This window comes from Hyperolius riggenbachi, chromosome 4 (assembly GCF_040937935.1).
Source record: "Hyperolius riggenbachi isolate aHypRig1 chromosome 4, aHypRig1.pri, whole genome shotgun sequence".
Lineage (NCBI taxonomy): Eukaryota > Metazoa > Chordata > Amphibia > Anura > Hyperoliidae > Hyperolius > Hyperolius riggenbachi.
Window position 1 is genome coordinate 383443408 of NC_090649.1, and position 16634 is coordinate 383460041.

Consider the following 16634-nt stretch of genomic DNA (forward strand, 5'->3'; position numbering starts at 1 on the left):
CATCACTGCAACAAAAATGCAACGCGGCAATAGAAAAAGGAGTTACAGCATCTAGCAAAACAAACAACACTCGGCACCACAGAGGTGCCGAGTGTTGTTTGTTTTGCTAGATGCTGTAACTCCTTTTTCTATTGCCTGAGGAAGCGGGCAATGACCTCAGAGGTGCCGAGTGTTGTTTGTTTTGCTAGATGCTGTAACTCCTTTTTCTATTGCCTGAGGAAGCGGGCACTGACCCGTGAAACGCGTTGCTTTGTTTTATCTGGAGTTCGTTAATAAATAGACTGAATGTACAGTCGTGTTGTGTCTGCTTGGAGGAGGTAAGTCCACCACTGCCTCCTCTAATTACCAAATTTTTGGCTTTTAAGCTCATTTAAAACCCTTTTTACCCTTTTGGCGCCTCTGTTCTCTCCTATATAATATTGTATCCACCCTGGGTGGAGGGTTGCGACCCTTTTCTACTATCTACAGAGAGCGACTTCTTATTCCTGAGTGGGGTCAGGATAATCTCCCCACCTGCCTTTACAGTGGTTGCCTATTGGTGACCCATGCTTGTGAGTATAACAACTATTACTCTTTGTCATTATCCCCTTTGTCAATACATACTACACTATTGGGGCTCTTGGTGTTCCTCTGTTTATTTCTTGAATAAAACTGTTCAAAAGCAATAATTTTGTAATTTTCTATCACTCATTCAGTTGTAATAATTAATTTTAGATTCAGAAAGCCATAATATAAGCCACAAGAAGAAATCTAGTATTCTAAATAAAAAAAGAGTCAAAGCCAATCTCATCCAAGTAAAATTTGTATTGATTTTTATATACTTTTAAAAGTGTTTCTTGCACAGTTTTTCATATTATTGCTTGATAAGTCATTGAGTTTTGTGGTTTTGGCTTTTAAAATTTGATAAGAAAAATAGCAATCATTTTTTCCTGCAAGCATTGTGATATACCTAGCAGCTAAGTTTTAGTGCTATGAAATAGATTCTGCTTAACTTGCCATTTTTCCCTAGAGTTACAGTACTCCTCCCGGTACAATTCTTTTTTCTTGTGACAGCTGAAGTATTGAGTGCTAGTTTTTTCAGTGTAAGAATATTGCTATGTAAAACCATCACAATAGAATGTAATGTTCCAATTTGTTCCTGAGTCATGGGTTTTAGGAAATAAAAATACTGTATATATTATGCTCAACTCTGTATCAAAGGAGATAGCTGCTTGACTGAAACATCCAGTCCAGCACAGGCATAGGATGGCATGGTCAGTAAAAATATTAGGATCATGCCTAGTTGCAGTTACAGATGCAGTCAGTATTGAGAAGGTAACCTGGTTTCTGATAAGGATCAACCTATAATGTTTAAAGGAGTTCTTTCGTGAATGATAAAAAAAATAAAAAGTGGTTTATGCATAAACTATTAAAGATCCTTCTAAAATAGTGTAAAAAGTTTTTCAAAAAAATGAATGGTTTCCTCAAAGCAACATGTAATGTAATTAGTGACGGATGTCGGTCTGGGAGGCTAATCCATTTGATAGGGGTGTTTTTTTTTTTACTTGCATTTCACAAACATAACTGCTGCCTCGCTTTCAGTTGAGTAATCTATTGCCATCAGTTGCAGTTACAGTGATAACGGCTGATCTCTGCATATTTTCTTCTTGTATTCACACACACAGAGAAAGGACACACACCCCTCCCTCCCCTCCCTGCAGGAATGGCTAAAGCACATGCCGATAACTATTCAGTGTGTACGTCAAATGTTTACATAGTTGCCCGGCAACCAGACGGCATCTGTGCAGAATAGTTCGTATCTTCTGCAAGCGAGTTATCTGCTATCAGCTGTAGTGTGTCCCCTTATTGAACTGCTCTCTTGCAGAAGATACAAACTATTCTGCACAGATGCCGTCTGGTTGCCGGGCAACTATGTAAACATTTGACGTACTCACTGAATAGTTATCGGCATGTGCTTTAGCCATTCCTGCAGGGAGGGGAGGGAGGGGTGTGGGTCCTTTCTCTGTGTGTGTGAATACAAGAAGAAAATATGCAGAGATCAGCCGTTATCACTGTAACTGCAACTGATGGCAATAGATTACTCAACTGAAAACGAGGCAGCAGTTATGTTTGTGAAATGCAAGTAAAAAAACAAACCCTATCAAATGGATTAGCCTCCCAGTCTGTCATTTACATTACATGTTGCTTTGAGGAAACCATTCATTTTTTTGAAAAACTTTTTACACTATTTTAAAAGGATGTTAATAGTTTATGCATAAACCACTTTTTATTTTTTTCATAATTCGCGAAAGAACCCCTTTAAGAAACTAAACAATGTTTTGTTTTTTAATTCTTGCACCTGTGGCAAAACTCTAATGTTACTATGCTGTGTCTTGTACAGTTTGTTTCTGTAATGTATCATGTTAATTTTGAACTCTGTTGGATGTCAGCTTTTGTTATTGAGATCTTGCATTGGTGCTGCTTCAGATAGCTGTAAGGGATTAAATTGCTAATTTGTCTACAGCCTCATTTACATATTCAAACCGTGGCCCCAGGTAGGACCAGGGCTATGTAGGTCTTGCTGGAATCTTCTGCAAAACAAAAGCCTGTGATGAGACCAGGGAGATCTAGTCCTCTCTGGAAACTTCTGTTTGAGGACTATAATAAGGAAAGGGATAGCAGTGTTGGCAGGGTTGATTCTAGATTTTTTGCTGACTGAGGCACACTTGTAAGGATGCGTCCGACCCCCTGATTTGGAATGAATGCACAGCACCCAACAATTTACTCTGCTTCTTTTAATGTCTTCAGTCAGCAAGGGAGCATATGGAACAAATTGAGGAATGACACACTGCTGCAGCTCAACACAATAACACACTGGCTGGCTGTGAGTCTGTGACAAATAAACTGCTCACCCTTAGCCAGTTGACCATCCTCTATTCCTCCTCGGTCAGGGCAGCAGTGCCACCTCCTCCCTTCTGCTGTGCCCATCAAATGAAACACTGTTGCTCTCCTGCCTCCCCCATCCTCACTCACTGCCAGACTCCTCACACAGCACAACAAGCTGCTTTTCCCCAATGATGCCCTCTTCACCTCACTTGCTTTTCTCTTGCTTCTCCTCCTACTCTGACTGCATGCTGTAAATGTAAATGCACAGTATAAACATGCTGCCCCTGTAATCTCTGCGCCTGATGCAAATGTTTCACCTTGCTTCATGAGAGAACCGGCCCTTAGTATTGGCAGAGAATTGTGTGGGATTTGTGAGTGAACAGTCTGCTGTGTATCTTGTCCATGGAGTTGTGGATTTTTACTATTGCGTGAGATGGAGTTTTTTCTAGTGCCTGTGATTGAATAAAGGAGATATATTTGAATTATTTGTCTGCCTGTGGTATATGGACCCTGGCCGCTTCACAGCACCTTCCATGTTCACTGAACTCTGGTAAAATGTTTTAAATTTATTAGCAATGCAGAAAGATTCAGGTGCAGTTTTCATATCAGTCAGCAAATAGCAGGGGCGTAGCAATAGGGGTTGCAGAGGTTGCGACCACATCGGGGCCCTTGGGCCAGAGGGGCCCCCAAGGAACCCTCCCTCAACTGCAGTATTAGCTCTCTATTGGTCCTGTGCTCATAATAATCACTTCTATATATACTTTGAATAGTGGTAATCCTTAACAAACTTTTCCCCATCCCCTTCTTGCACCTCTGACACTGTACTCGCCATTGGCAGGTTTTGGTGCTTGGGGGGCCCCATTGTAAAACTTGCATCGAGGCCCACAGCTCCTTAGCTACGCCACTGGCAAATAGTCCAAGTGTTTCTAAACAAGACAATGGATACAGGATTCAGGGTTGCCAGAGAGAACTGGACAGAGACGCCAATGTGGCAGCAGTGATAAGGTTTGAATTCATTCAGATTCAATGTAAATGTAACTTAAAGAGGCACTGTAGTGACATATGGCAGAATGCAGTAAATTATTCAGGATACCCACTTTTACGGTACTTTTCCTGGTTTCAGCATCAGAAACACTGGCTTCAGAATTCTCTGAAACAAACAGTCCTGTCATGAGAGCTGCACCTGACAGGACTAAAGATGGCGCCACCTGTGATTTTACAATGGGCAAACACTGAATAAATTATTTATAAATACATATTGTAAAAAAAATAATAAGCAATGCTAGCCACTACATTATTTTCACTACAAATCATTTTTACATTTTTGGGATTCAAATTCCGTAAATATTTTAGAGTTTTAGACAAATTTGTAATGAGATTATTAATATTTATTTATATAGCGCCATCATCTTCGGTAGCGCGGTACATAGTACAAAACATATATTGGGGAACATAGATGCATGAGAAGGTTCAAGACACGGTACAGTCATTATATCCAGTAATACAAGTATAAATACATACATAGTTAATGTGTGGATTGAGATATCATATCACTAAAACTGGTACACGTTCATGTGGTAAATTACAGCGAAATAAGAAGCAGTAGGAGGAGGTACCTGCCCTTGTGAGCTTACAGTTTACAATCTATATACAGCTGGACCACATGATCTGCCTTTTATGATGTAATGTATTTGCACTGTCTGCCATGATGTGACCAGACAACTGCACTTGCTTAGACAACTGCAAGTACTCATGTAGCAGGTAGAAAGAGGGGGGATCTATTTATTTTTATTTTTATATTATTACCTGGTCAGCAGCTTTAAATAGAGGCGCTGCTGACACAGCTTTGTTAAGTAAGGGCATTTTGACCTTAGTTGTAATGTGTAATGTGTGGGTAGGCAGAGCTGATGGCTGAGGGAAGGTTGCTAAGCAACCAGACACACAAGCAGGGATGCTGTTAGGGAAGATATAACAGCTTTCTGAGGGGTTGAGTTGGCAGTTGGAGCGGACAGGGGAAGAGGAAGGATACAGCAGGCACAGCTGAGGAGAGGCAGGCCAGACGATGCGACAGCTGACATTTTGGGGGAAAATTACTGAGCCATGATGATTCTTCAATCCTCCATAAGATAAGCCAGCCATCAGTCCTGTAAAGCTGACAAGGAGTGGGACAGCCAGGAGAGGGATTTCAGACAGAGGAAAGAGAGCCAGACAGATGGTAGCCAGTGATTTTTGACACTGAAGTGCTGGAAAAGAAATTGTTCAAGATGACATGTATGAAATGTGATCAATGTGTTGATAAATCAGCATGTCGCAAGAAAGATTTTTAAACATTTTTAATTACAGTAAATTTGGCTCTGGTAATATGATATCCCCCACTTCTGAAGTGTAGTGTTAGGAGGCTGAGAATTCAGAATTATCCTCCCTACTGTGATGAATATAATCTCACTTGTATTTTATTTTGATTTTTATAAGTGGCCTGAATGGTTGCTGTAATGGGAAAACAGTTGTGTTATGGAAGGCAAAAACTGCATATTACCCATATACTAGGCCTGAAACTAAGAGATAGTGAGATTGAGAGGAAAGTGAATCTGCTTAAGGAAATGAGCTACTGTTCTGTCCGCTAGAGGCCTATCTTAACCTCTTATAGCTTACTGACTTTACCAAAGTAATAAATGCAAGAAGCCATTTTGTTTTGGTTATTTTATGTGTGGTGCACAAGATAGTGCGAAGTTATATTGGAAGAAATACTTACCTATGGGAAGGGTGGTCCGACTGGATTCCTGTAAAAGAAAGGAGAAATGATTAATATGTCCATTTACCAGTAGTGTGTTGAAAGATTTAGAAGAAGTACCTGATAGTAGTAAAAATGTTTCTGTACCGTGTTAGCCAAACAATATATGTAGGTAGAAAAAAACAAAGTCTTGTAAAAGTAATACCTTTTAATGGCTAACTGATAAAGTTAAATAATGCAAGCTTTCTGTAGAAGTACCTGTTAACAGTGGTGCTCAAATACCCCTTTTCAAAATTCGAGTTAGGTCGAATTCGAATAGTAAATTATTCGAGGTCAGTCGAATGTTCGAGTCGAATAATTTTTACTATTCGATTCGACCTCGGAATTCGAGCTCACTATTCGAGTCGGTATTCGAGCTCATTATTCGAGCTGACTATTCGAAATGGCCTTAAATAGCTTCCAACACTTGTTTTGAGGGTGAATGATGCAAGAAACCTCTTTTTTTCCAAGTAACAACAGCAAGTGATTATGTGGGGATGTTCCTTTAAAAAAAAAAAGTTGAAAAGAGAAGTTGTGTCCAGAAATTTGTTCAGTACTGTATATACTTCTTCTTCTTCTTCTTTATCTTCTATATCTTCTTCTTCTTCTTCTTCTATATCTTCTTCTTCTATATCTTCTTCTATATCTTCTTCTTCTTTTATATTGTCTTCTTCTTCTTCTTCATCTACTTCATCTTCTTCATCATCATCTTCTTCTTCTTCATCTTCTTTTTCTTCATCTTCTTCATCTTCTTCATCTTCTTCTTCATCTTCTTCTTCATCTTCTTCTTCATCTTCTTCATCTTCTTCTTCTTCATCTTCTTCATCTTCTTCATCTTCATCTTCTTCATCTTCTTCATCTTCTTCTTCTTCTTCATCTTCTTCTTCTTCATCTTCTTCATCTTCTTCATCTTCTTCTTCATCTTCTTCATCTTCTTCATCTTCTTCATCTTCTTCTTCATCTTCATCTTCTTCTTCTTCTTCTTCATCTTCTTCTTCTTCATCTTCTTCATCTTCTTCTTCATCTTCTTCATCTTCTTCTTCTTCATCATCTTCATCTTCTTCTTCTTCATCTTCTTCTTCTTCATCTTCTTCTTCTTCTTCATCTTCTTCATCTTCTTCATCTTCATCTTCTTCATCTTCTTCATCTTCTTCATCTTCTTCTTCTTCATCTTCTTCTCCTTCTTCTTCTTCTTCTTCATCTTCTTCTTCTTCATCTTCTTCATCTTCTTCTATATCGTCTTCTTCTTCACTTATTTCTCTTTTCAAATTTTTTTTTTAAAGAAATGCAGCTATTTTTGAGCGTAACAAATAGCTGGTGGCGCACGCATGTTGGAAGCGCCATTGTATGTGCTCCCTGGCAGTGGAAACACACAGACAGCAGGAGGTAAATTCAGCAGCAGGAGGAGGAGGATGAGTGTGTGGCAGCAGGCAGTCAATGAGGCAGGCAGCGTGACATAATAGCCCTGGTACCTAGCGGTGATACCAGGGCTGTAAATAAACACAGCAGGCAGGAGGTCCCAGACAGCGGTCGTGCAGCTCACATTGTGTCCAATACACAACTGGGACAACACAGTTTTCAACCCGGGCACCTCAGAAAAATTAAACCTTTTTTTTTTTTTGGTTTTTTTTGTTTTGTTTTTACAACAAATTACACAGATATAGCTATTTTTTGACGTAATAGCTGGTGGCAGAGTGGCAGCAGAAGGTAAATCTGTGTACCCTGGCAGTGGGAAACACAGACAGACAGCAGCAGCAGCAGGAGGAATGGAGGAGTAATTATGTGTGCAGCTATTGTTTGACGTAATAGCTGGTGGCAGAGTGGCAGCAGAAGCTAATTCTGTGTACCCTGGCAGTGGGAAACACAGACAGACAGCAGCATCAGCAGGAGGAATGGAGGAGTAGTGTGAGTGTGGCAGCAGGTAGGCAGCGTGACATAATAGCCCTGGTACCTAGCGGTGATACCAGGCCGTAAATGAACACAACAGGAGGTCCCAGACAGCGGTCGTGCAGCCCACATCGTGTCCAATACACAACTGGGACAACACAGTTTTCAACCCGGGCACCTCAGAAAAATTAAACCTTTTTTTTTTTTAATGGTTTTTTGGTTTTGTTTGTAAAACAAATTACACAGATATATAGCTATTGTTTGACGTAATAGCTGGTGGCAGAGTGGCAGCAGAAGGTAAATCTGTGTACCCTGGCAGTGGGAAACACAGACAGACAGACAGCAGCAGCAGCAGGAGGAATGGAGGCGTAATTATGTGTGCAGCTATTGTTTGACGTAATAGCTGGTGGCAGAGTGGCAGCAGAAGCTAATTCTGTGTACCCTGGCAGTGAGAAACACAGACAGACAGCAGCATCAGCAGGAGGAATGGAGGAGTAGTGTGAGTGTGGCAGCAGGTAGGCAGCGTGACATAATAGCCCTGGTACCTAGCGGTGATACCAGGCCGTAAATGAACACAACAGGAGGTCCCAGACAGCGGTCGTGCAGCCCACATCGTGTCCAATACACAACTGGGACAACACAGTTTTCAACCCGGGCACCTCAGAAAAATTAAACCTTTTTTTTTTTAATGGTTTTTTGGTTTTGTTTGTAAAACAAATTACACAGATATATAGCTATTGTTTGACGTAATAGCTGGTGGCAGAGTGGCAGCAGAAGGTAAATCTGTGTACCCTGGCAGTGGGAAACACAGACAGACAGACAGCAGCAGCAGCAGGAGGAATGGAGGAGTAATTATGTGTGCAGCTATTGTTTGACGTAATAGCTGGTGGCAGACTGGCAGCAGAAGGTAATTCTGTGTACCCTGGCAGTGGGAAACACAGACAGACAGACAGCAGCAGCAGGAGGAATGGAGGAGTAGTGTGAGTGTGGCAGCAGGCAGGCAGCGTGACATAATAGCCCTGGTACCTAGCGGTGATACCAGGCCGTAAATGAACACAACAGGAGGTCCCAGACAGCGGTCGTGCAGCCCACATCGTGTCCAATACACAACTGGGACAACACAGTTTTCAACCCGGGCACCTCAGAAAAATTAAACCTTTTTTTTTTTTTAATGGTTTTTTGGTTTTGTTTGTAAAACAAATTACACAGATATATAGCTATTGTTTGACGTAATAGCTGGTGGCAGAGTGGCAGCAGAAGGTAAATCTGTGTACCCTGGCAGTGGGAAACACAGACAGACAGCAGAAGGGCAGTACACAGCAGCCCACTGTAGGTGTAAAATGTGTGGCTGCAGGCGACGTAATAGTCAAAGTGAACCAGGCTGGCTTAGTGAGCAGGAGCCAGGAGGTGGTAAAGGGTGGTAAGGCACATTAACGATGGTTCTTAGCCAGTTCATGTCCCCCTCTCGCCGACAACAGGGGCCAGGAACTCGCCTTCCACCCACGCCTGGTTCATCTTAAGAAACGTCAGTCTGTCCACAGACTTGTGAGACAGACGTGAGCGTTTCTCGGTGACCACACCACCAGCTGCACTGAAGCAGCGCTCGGACTGCACGCTGGAAGGGGGGCAGGACAGCACTTCCAGGGCGTACTGCGCCAGCTCGCTCCAGATCTCCAGGCGCTTGACCCAATACTCCATGGGATCAACAGGGGCATCGCTGTCAAGCCCGCTGTAGGACCCCATGTAGTCAGCCACCATGCGGGTCAGGCTCTGGCTGTGACCGGTGGAGGATGCTGCTGCATGCACCTCCTCTCTAGTCACTGCTGCCGGAGCCTCTACAGTCCTGTAGAGCTCATGGCTGAGAGACAGCAGGTCTGTGGGGCGCTTGCTGCTGGATGCAGGCACCTGCTGCTGCCTCTGTGCTGGCTGCTGGACAGTGGGGGTGGAAGGCTGGGGGAAGGCTTCCTCCAAGCGCTCAACAAGGGCCTGCTGCAAGCTCCTTATTTGTTGCGCTGGGTCTCCTCCTGCAGGCGGCAGGAACTGGCTCAACTTCCCCTTGAGGCGTGGGTCCAACATCATGCTGATCCAGATGTCCTCCCTCTGCTTCATCTGGATCACCCTGGGGTCTCTGCGCAGGCACGTCAGCATGTGCGCTGCCATTGGGAAGAGGCGGGCCACGTCTGCTGGCACATCGACGGCAGTGCTGCTGTCCTCATCCTCCTCCTCTGCCTCGTCAGCCTCATCCTCTCTCCACCCCCGCACCAACTCAGCTGCACTGTGCTGCTCCCCCTCATCACCAGCAAGGTCAGGGACCTCCACCAAGTCCTCCTCCTCCTCCCCCTCAGAGGTGGACTGTGCAGCTGCTTGCCGCTCCTGCTGGTCCAAGGCTGCCGCTCCCTGTTCCAGCAAAGCATCGAGGGCCCTGTTCAGCAGACAAACCAGGGGCACCCACTCGCAGACCATAGCATGGTCCCTGCTCACCATGTTAGTGGCCTGCAGAAAGGGAGCCAGCACTAAGCACACCTGCTGCATGTGCCTCCAGTCATCATCGGGGACGATGGACGGGATGTTGCTGGTCTTGTCCCTTCTCTGAGCGGCGGAAACAGTGGCCAGGGCAAGGTACTGGTTGACAGCGTGCTTCTGTTCAACCAGACGCTCCAACATCGCCAGGGTGGAGTTCCAGCGAGTCGGAACGTCAAGGATCAGCCGATGGCGTGGCAGATCCAGCTCCTTTTGCACGTCTTCCAGGCTCGCACAGGCTGCAGCCGAGCGCCGGAAGTGACGCACAACGTTCCTTGCTGTTTCCAGCAGTTCGCCCATCCCCTGGTAGGTGCGCAAGAACTTCTGCACCACCAGGTTCAGCACGTGGGCAAGACAGGGGATGTGGGTCAGGTTTCCCCTGTCTATTGCGGCAACCAGATTGGCCCCATTGTCGGCCACCACCTCTCCGACTCTGAGGCCTCTGGGGGTCAGCCAAATCCTCTCCTGCTCCTGGAGTTTGGCCAACACATGGGTTGCCGTCAGCTTGGTCTTCCCAAGGCTGACCAAGTGCAGCAGCGCTTGGCAGTGGCGGGCCTTCACGCTGCTGCTGAGGCGGGGGGTTTGGCCCAGGTGTGCCGGAGGATGGCAGAGGATCGGAGGAACCTGCTGCAGTTCCCCTGACCCTGCGGGGTGGCACCACCCACTGTGTTGATGCTGCTGCTGTGCCCGCTGCTGCTCTCCCATCCTCACCCCCTTCCACCAAGCTGACCCAGTGGACAGTGAAGGACAGGTAGCGGCCTGTCCCGAAGCGGCTGCTCCAGGAGTCCATGGTGACGTGGACCCTTTCACCAACCGCGTGCTCCAGCCCTCGCTCCACATTGGCCATCACAAAGCGGTGCAGTGCAGGAATGGCCTTGCGGGAGAAAAAGTGTCTGCTGGGGAGCTGCCAGTCTGGGGCTGCGCAAGCAAGCAGCGCACGAATGTCGCTCCCCTCCTGCACGAGCGTGTACGGCAGGAGTTGGGAGCACATGGCCTGTGCCAGCAAGCCGTTCAGCTGCCGCACGCAACGGCTGCTGGGAGGCAGAGCCCTAACCACCCCCTGGAAGGACTCGCTCAAAAGGCTCTGGCGTGGCCTTTTGCTGGCACGGGAATCAGCAGACACAGCGGAGGAGGCCACTGAGGACTGGCTGACAGAACAGGCCTCAGTGTCGGCGGCAGGAGTTGCAGAGGGGGGAGGAGCAGTGCGTTTCCGCACTCCTGCTGGTGCTGCTGGAGGAGCAGGAGGGCGGGTGGCTGCTGTTGCTGCTGCTGCTGAAGGCTGTGCAGTGATGGGTGTGGTGCCACTGCCAGCACCAGATGCCTTCAGCCTCTGGAACTCCTCATGCTGGTGGAAATGTTTCGCAGCAAGGTGGTTGATGAGCGAGCTGGTGCTAACCTTTAAGGGGTCTGCACCTCTGCTCAACTTCCGCTGACAGTGGTTGCAAGTGGCGTACTTGCTGTACACAGTGGGCATGGTGAAATATCGCCAGATTGGTGACAGAAACATCCCCCTACGGCATGGAAGCGCTGCTGCCTGTCTCCCTGTGGTGGTTGGGGGGGGGGCTTGGGGGGCTTGGGTGCGGCTGGTGGTGGTACTGGCAGATGCTGCTGCTGCTGCTGCTGAGCCTGAGACACCAGCAGGCTGTGGGACCTGCCTACTGCTGCCAATGCTTGCAATGATGCGCCTCCTTGCAAGGCCCACAAGAGCATCCTCCTCCTCCTCCTCAGAGCTGCTGAGGACGACATCCCCTGGAGGTGGTGACACCCAGTCTCTGTCTGTCACCGGGTCATCATCATCCTCCCCCTCCTGAAACATGTCCTGCTGGGATGATGACCCCCCAAACTCCTCTCCTGATGCATGGATGGGCTGCTTGACTGTCGCCACAGTCTTGCTGTCCAATCCCTCATCCCCCAAAGTGCCCATCAGCATCTCCTCCTCAAAATCGCCAACAACAGCAGACAATACCCTGATGGTGCCTGGGGTAAAAATACTGCTGAGTGACAGGTCGCCAACTTGTGACGGTGAACTGGCCTCCTCCCCAGACCCTGCTGGGCGGCTGCTGCGAACAGGGGTGGTGGTGGTGGTGGTGGTGAGGGTGGAGGCCTCGGATGCAGAGCTGATGGCGGGCTGCTCGTCCTCCGTCATGAGTTGCACCACAGTGTCTGCATGCTTTTCCTCAATGGGACGTTTCCGACCCGGCTGGAGGAAAATCGGAGCAGGTGCTACACGCTGCTGCTGCTGTGTCTCTGCAGCGTGAGTTGCAGATGCTCCTGCTGGGCGGCGCCCAAGGCGTCCACGGCCAGTGGCTATGGGAGGAATGTTAGCCACTGACGCTGCTGCTGCTGCTGCGGAACTGTGCATGGTGGCGCGGCCGCGGCCTGCCACAATGCTGCTCCCTCTCCTCCTGATTCCCTTGCTGCCCTTCCCCTTGCCCAAACCGCGCTGGCTGCCACTTCCAGACATCTTCGATGTTTTGGGCGTATAGACAAAAGTTTTTTAAAAGGGGTACTTTAATGGAGTGGGTTGGTGGGTGAGGTGACTGAGTGAGTGTCCCTAGTACAGTAAGTAAGTAGTAACAGTCAGGAAGTACAACTAGCAGTTACAATAATCAGTAGTAATCACAAGTAAATTTAGTGTGTGTACACTACAGACAGTGAGTGCACGCACGCGCAAACACGCGCAGGAGCTAGCCTATGAACAGTGACTGAGTGAGTGTCCCTAGTACAGTAAGTAAGTAAGTAGTAACAGTCAGTAAGTACAACTAACTAATTACAATAATCAATCAGTTATCAGAAGGAAATAGAGTGTGTGTAGTGTGTGTACACAGACAGTGAGTGCACACACGCAGGAGCTAGTAGCCTATGAACAGTGACTGAGTGTCCTAGACTCCTAGTACAGTAAGAGTAAGTAGTAACAGTAAGTACAACTAACTAATTACAATAATCAATCAGTTATCAGAAGGAAATAGAGTGTGTGTAGTGTGTACACAGACAGTGAGTGCACACACGCAGGAGCTAGTAGCCTATGAACAGTGACTGAGTGTCCTAGACTCCTAGTACAGTAAGTAGTAACAGTAAGTACAACTAACTAATTACAATAATCAATTACAATAATCAATCAGTTATCAGAAGGAAATAGAGTGTGTGTAGTGTGTACACAGACAGTGAGTGCACACACGCAGGAGCTAGTAGCCTATGAACAGTGACTGAGTGTCCTAGACTCCTAGTACAGTAAGAGTAAGTAGTAACAGTAAGTACAAACAACTAACTAATTACAATAATGAATCAGTTATCAGAAGGAAATAGAGTGTGTGTAGTGTGTGTACACAGACAGTGAGTGCACACACGCAGGAGCTAGTAGACTATGAACAGTGACTGAGTGTCCTAGACTCCTAGTACAGTAAGAGTAAGTAGTAACAGTAAGTACAACTAACTAATTACAATAAGCAATCAGTTATCAGAAGGAAATAGAGTGTGTGTAGTGTGTGTACACAGACAGTGAGTGCACACACGCAGGAGCTAGTAGCCTATGAACAGTGACTGAGTGTCCTAGACTCCTAGTACAGTAAGAGTAAGTAGTAACAGTAAGTACAAACAACTAACTAATTACAATAATCAATCAGTTATCAGAAGGAAATAGAGTGTGTGTAGTGTGTACACAGACAGTGAGTGCACACACGCAGGAGCTAGTAGCCTATGAACAGTGACTGAGTGTCCTAGACTCCTAGTACAGTAAGTAGTAACAGTAAGTACAACTAACTAATTACAATAATCAATCAGTTATCAGAAGGAAATAGAGTGTGTGTAGTGTGTACACAGACAGTGAGTGCACACACGCAGGAGCTAGTAGCCTATGAACAGTGACTGAGTGTCCTAGACTCCTAGTACAGTAAGAGTAAGTAGTAACAGTAAGTACAAACAACTAACTAATTACAATAATGAATCAGTTATCAGAAGGAAATAGAGTGTGTGTAGTGTGTGTACACAGACAGTGAGTGCACACACGCAGGAGCTAGTAGACTATGAACAGTGACTGAGTGTCCTAGACTCCTAGTACAGTAAGAGTAAGTAGTAACAGTAAGTACAACTAACTAATTACAATAATCAATCAGTTATCAGAAGGAAATAGAGTGTGTGTAGTGTGTACACAGACAGTGAGTGCACACACGCAGGAGCTAGTAGCCTATGAACAGTGACTGAGTGTCCTAGACTCCTAGTACAGTAAGTAGTAACAGTAAGTACAACTAACTAATTACAATAATCAATCAGTTATCAGAAGGAAATAGAGTGTGTGTAGTGTGTACACAGACAGTGAGTGCACACACGCAGGAGCTAGTAGCCTATGAACAGTGACTGAGTGTCCTAGACTCCTAGTACAGTAAGAGTAAGTAGTAACAGTAAGTACAAACAACTAACTAATTACAATAATCAATCAGTTATCAGAAGGAAATAGAGTGTGTGTAGTGTGTACACAGACAGTGAGTGCACACACGCAGGAGCTAGTAGCCTATGAACAGTGACTGAGTGTCCTAGACTCCTAGTACAGTAAGTAGTAACAGTAAGTACAACTAACTAATTACAATAATCAATCAGTTATCAGAAGGAAATAGAGTGTGTGTAGTGTGTACACAGACAGTGAGTGCACACACGCAGGAGCTAGTAGCCTATGAACAGTGACTGAGTGTCCTAGACTCCTAGTACAGTAAGAGTAAGTAGTAACAGTAAGTACAAACAACTAACTAATTACAATAATCAATCAGTTATCAGAAGGAGATAGAGTGTGTGTAGTGTGTACACAGACAGTGAGTGCACACACGCAGGAGCTAGTAGCCTATGAACAGTGACTGAGTGTCCTAGACTCCTAGTACAGTAAGTAGTAACAGTAAGTACAACTAACTAATTACAATAATCAATTACAATAATTAATCAGTTATCAGAAGGAAATAGAGTGTGTGTAGTGTGTACACAGAAAGTGAGTGCACACACGCAGGAGCAGCTAGTAGCCTATGAACAGTGACAGTGAGTGTCCTAGTACAGTTACAGTATATAACTACAATACTAATACAATCAGTAGTAAAGGACAGCAGAAATACTGGTATAGAATAGAGAGAAATAAACAGAGGACAGGAGGACAGCTGCCCACACAGGCAAGGCCCTGAGGCCTAAAGCTGTAAGCCTGCAGCAGCTGGCCTGTCTCTATGTAACACAAAAGCTACTAACTAAAATACAATGTCTAACTAACTAACTAACAAAAATATAGGTGTGTATAGGAGGTGTATGTGAGCAAAAACGCTAGGTAAATGACCACAATAGAGCTCTTGCTAAGCCAAAGCACAAAGGAGCAACTCTCTCTCTGTACAAGTCTCAGGCAAGCACGGAGAAACGGAACATGGCGGCCGCTATTTATAGGGTAGGGGCTGGCCAGGGTCCCCCTCTGTGATTGGCTGCCGTCAGAGGGCCTGGGAGCCCTCTGATTGGCTCTAAGGACATCAATCTGGGCTATGACGCTATTCGAGCTCGGTACCGAGCTCGAATAGCGCCGTTTGCTCGAATAGCTCGAATAGTGAATGGGCTATTCGAGTGTACTCGAATAGCCCATTCGAATAGCTACAGCTATTCGGAGCTCGAATACCGAGCTCAAATAGCTGGAAAAGAGCTCGAATATTCGAGCTACTCGAATATTCGAGCTCTGCTGAGCACCTTAATAGACTGTTTTTTTTGGCAATAGACTGGTCATGCAAAAGAACAGAAGAGATTACATACAGGAGCGGCAGAAGCTGAGATTTATAAAGAAACTGTTGTGTTTTTATTTTTCTGCTGTTTTTTGGGCAAGCATATTGAGTAGTTTTGCTCATAGGAACAAGTGACGGAGTTATTTTCTTCTTCTTTATTTAATTCTAATAACCTTATTAATTTACTAAGAATTTAGTAATTCACTAACCAATTTTATTTATTTTATTATTTATTATTAACTTATTAACCAACCAATGTATTAACTTCTAACCATCTAACTTATACATGTATTATTCTGGCTTTTCCTAAGAAACGGCTGAACTATTGAACAAGAAAAATAGCCAGACTGAGAATAAAAAAAAGCAAGAGTACTCTATTTACTATTGAGTTAGGAAAGATTTTGCTGATGAGCAAACTTAGAGGTTAAAGTACTATATAATGATCTTGTCAGTGAAGCATTAAACTGAAATTACTTTAGTACTCAGGGTTTAGGCAATCCAAATAAGGTCCATTTTTCATTAAAGTGGGTGGGAACGCTGAGAAAATACTTACCGGGTGGGAAGGTTATGTGTTATTGTTAACCAGTTGTTTTCCTTCTAGCTTCCGGAAGTGTTCTATAGAAAGAAGACCAGAAGATAATAAGAAGACTGTGATATTAGATTGTGTTGTTTGTAATTCTCATTGGTTACATGGAGTAGAAAGTGTATTTTTATCTTTTATTTTGAATAAAACTTTTGAATTTTACAACCTGCATTGGTGTTTGTGGAATTCTCCTTCAGTTGGCGGTTTGAAACCGTTTACACTCAGCTTCATCCATCTTGCTGCAAAGCTTGCCTTCACTTTTAGCATTGCCACCTGC

At 45.0% G+C, this 16634-nt stretch overlaps 1 long non-coding RNA gene across 1 annotated transcript; it reads right to left on the minus strand.

Moving 5' to 3' along the window:
* Positions 1 to 4316: 4316 nt before the first annotated feature.
* On the minus strand, positions 4317 to 16372 carry LOC137504118 (uncharacterized). Its single transcript, XR_011019426.1, has 3 exons — positions 16328 to 16372; positions 5618 to 5645; positions 4317 to 5108 (listed from the first exon to the last, which is right to left on the minus strand). It is a non-coding gene; the product is annotated as an uncharacterized lncRNA (long non-coding RNA).
* Between the last annotated feature and the right edge of the window lie 262 nt (positions 16373 to 16634).